General features: G+C 32.9%; 1 long non-coding RNA gene across 1 annotated transcript; it reads left to right on the top strand.

Annotated features, from left to right (window-relative positions):
• Nucleotides 1-1,194: 1,194 nt before the first annotated feature.
• On the top strand, nt 1,195-3,464 carry LOC144548427 (uncharacterized). The gene is made up of 3 exons (XR_013509354.1): nt 1,195-1,225; nt 3,109-3,241; nt 3,353-3,464. It is a non-coding gene; the product is annotated as an uncharacterized LOC144548427 (long non-coding RNA).
• The last annotated feature ends 290 nt before the right edge of the window (nt 3,465-3,754 follow it).

A 3,754-nucleotide genomic window follows, 5' to 3' on the forward strand; every position in this document is an offset into this window, starting at 1 on the left:
AGAGGACATCCAAATCTACTGCTATTCTTTTAGAATAACATAATTCTTTTTTTCTCATTTTCTCTCTATATATCTCTCCTTCTATATTTTCTCTGTGTCTCTCTAAAAGCAGGATTATATCATGCTCTTCTTTTAGAAGAGCATGCAGCAGATTGAGATCTAGACAGACTATTTGAATTCAGATTTTATAGTAAATTGCATGCTGTCTTTTATATCTTCAGTTCTCATGACTATTCAGTCCAATGTAACATGTGTGAGTCTGATTGGTGATAACTGGCCTTGCAGTTTATGCAGTTCTTGTTGTGCCATAACAACTAGTCCCCTAGCCTCTTTGGGGTATATACACCAGCTGCCAATTTATGAGGTTAAATTTTCTCGATTGCGCTGCGACTCCATGCCACAAATATTGTCGTCTTATCTTGTCTATAAGTTTATTTCTGTTAGCACTCATTCCGACATTCGAAAAACTTGCATATAGTAGGTATGTTGGCAATGACGATAGCACTGATCGAGAGGTGCATCGTCGCCCACCGTGCTAGTTTGGAGTTTAGTTTATCAATTAGTGGTAAGAAGGATGTCTTCCATGGTACTTTGCCAGACAACAGTAGTCCCAAATACATTGAACGGAAGTCGGATTGCAGTTGCACCTATGACCTACCTTGCCAAAAAAATCTATTGCTATTATAAACAGGAGCAGTGATAAGGGGTTCACTATTTGTTTCTCTAGTTATCTGTTTATTATATATTATATGAGAAGAGCATTGGAGGACCGATCTCGTTTTCCATCCATGTTATCCATAGCTGTGGGAAGCCTAAGTTAATTAATTGGTTGTTGCCGGTGCAGTCCTAGTTCTTCTAGCTCTGCCTTCTAAATATGCATTTGGAGTTGTATAACTAAAGAGGCCATGATCTGCATGAAGCCTAAACTGCTCTGTTAAATTACCCCATTAATATTATTGGTGATGTTCTTTCAAGTGGCAGAACATAAATTTCAGCAGCTTACAAAAAAGAGGCCAGGCCTGCTGAACAATAAAGCCCATACCGCCCTTGTTAACAGACACATCCTTTGTAATTAAAAAATTTAAAATTAGAGTTATACACACAAATGACACATCCGCTCCAGTCTCTTCGTCTAATTTTCAAATTCGAACTCCGTCAGGGCAGACACATCGATCCTTTCTCTTCGTCTCGAGTGGGAGATCTTCTTCATTTTACGGATTTACAGGTTTGCGTTATTTTTATATCTCAACTTATTAATTTGTTTATCAATTGTTTGGTCTGAGGTAAATAATCGATCCTATGAATTAATGTACGTAATTATTTTGGACCAGCAATAATATACATATATATCGATCTTCCCGTTTCTTTGTCGCCTTTGTTGGGTAGAGATTGGAGGGACAAAAATCGCAATTTTCTGAATAGATTAATGGGGAAAAGTTGGAGGGGCAAAGTGGCAATTCTTATAAATTTAGAAGGGAATTTCTGTTTCATTTACGTACAAAAATTTCAAACACTTATCCTTAATTGATGATTAATTAGATTCCAACCAAATTTTTTGAAGATTAAAATGTGTGGTTCAGATTGCATCTACTCTGCATCCTAATGCGTGAACTGGTTTGTGCTACCGGTGCAATTAAATAAACACTTTTTTTAAATTAATGTTAAAATATGATTAGAGCACAAAATATGGGTTTTGTATTAACTTAATTTTCTGATTGTATTTTATATATATATAGAGAGAGAGAGAGTGACTAATGTGCATTCGAATGTATATGGGCCAAAATACATACGGTCCAAATTTGATTTTTCAAAATTCAAACGATCGATCCAAACCGTTCATCTTGTTCTCCATATTAATATGTGCTTGAAGACCAAATTTTACATTTTTCTGAATTTGTTTACTATTTATTAAGTATTTTACAAAATTGTTGATCCAACACCGTTGGATCAACAATTTTCAAAGTGGCTTAATAAATAGTAAAAAAATTCAGAAAAATGTAAACTTTGATCTCCAATCACATATTAATATGGAGAACAAGATGAACGGTTCGGATCAACGTTTTGGATTTTAAACTTTCAAATTTGGACCGTATGCATATCGGGCCATATGCATACGAATGCACACTAGTCGCTCTATATATATGTGTGTGTGTGTATTAATTGAGATTTAATGGCACTGTACTAATTTTAAAAATGTAAATTTGTTAATCTTGTGCCTTTTTTTTTTCCTTTTGAATTGCTTAAAATTAAAATAAGTAATACTTCTGGACCTAGCGTTCACACTCTCTGCTCCTTATATTTTGCATTTTCGACTCGTAGCAACTCAAAGGGTAAACGTGTTAAAATCAATATATTTGATATGGAGCCTGGTTCAAATGCACATTCATGTCTTTCATGTTTTAATTAATTATTGCATCTTACATCCTTATTTCTATTTTTAAAAATTTAAACAATCGATTAGCTAGAACCTCTTAACATGACCAAATTTTTATATTCTTCTCCCAGTTAGATTGTGTACGTACAAGTAACAAATTACTGATTCGCCCTTGAATAATAATATAGAACTTGAATTTTGTTTTAAGGAACTGTTTTAAAAACAGTATGCAGCACTGTACATTGTTCCAAATTAGTTGGTCTATATTTACATAGTGTATGAACATGAAATACGGAAAGATATTGCTATATAACATTAATTATTGATGGACACCCTTAATTATAGAGATCTGGATCTCATCCTGCAATTGTATAAGTTAGAAATTAATTAACAACCCTTTAACAATACTTGTCACAATTTTTGCTTGAATAGCGAGGTAACACCAATATTTATTTTATTTTATTTTTCCTTTGTTGCTTTTAGAATTCAATTTGCTATGATCGAGATTTGGTGTTGCTTAATTATGTGTTTCAAAAAAAAAATATATCATTGTTTTCTGTGTAGACAATGTAAAGAGGGAGAGGAAATATGTTCTGTTAATGCTAGTTATATATATAAATATATATATATCAAATTAGATCAAATTAGCACTTCCTATCTTACTTAGTGATGTAGTTTAATTGCCTCCCATGCACGTTTCTTTATTATACCATTTTGATGTTAAATCAGATGAGATGTGGCATCTATTTACGAGAACAGCTAGAGAGCATATCAGAGCAAGATGGAGCTGCAATGCAAGGCCTAGCAATCTAAGACAAGTACAAATTACAAATTCAATATCAGTAATTTATGATGAATCACAGATAAGTGCGTACGGATCTTTAATTAACTATATATCTTCAGATGTTTTGCTTTAATTACTGCTACTTATATATTATTTTTTTGTTTGCTAATTAAGTTCCTTTATATTTATTGCAGGGGATCTTTCATTATTTTTGAAGTATGGTTTTTGGATAGGTTCCATCGCAGCTCCTGTTATTTATAAGTTCGTTTGCTAAAATTGTATGGGTCCCCGTAAAATTAAGGTGCAAAGAGCTGAACAGAATTGCTCCTTAATTGTTATTAATAAACGTTCCCTTACTTTGAATAATATCCTTATATTTTAGTCATTTTTAATTACAGATATTAATTACATACTTTTATTTTTATTTTTTTGAAAAGTGGCAGAAGCTGCCATTGGATTAATTCTAGTTCAGTTACAAATTAGAAAATTACAGCAACAAAAACAACCACAACATCATTCTGACAGAGGCCATTACACTTTTGCGATGTGGACCCTAAACAGTTGCAAATTATCCATTGTCTAGCCATAGTCTCGTT

Source organism: Carex rostrata, chromosome 33, assembly GCF_964058835.1.
Source record: "Carex rostrata chromosome 33, lpCarRost1.2, whole genome shotgun sequence".
Taxonomy (NCBI): Eukaryota; Viridiplantae; Streptophyta; class Magnoliopsida; order Poales; family Cyperaceae; genus Carex; species Carex rostrata.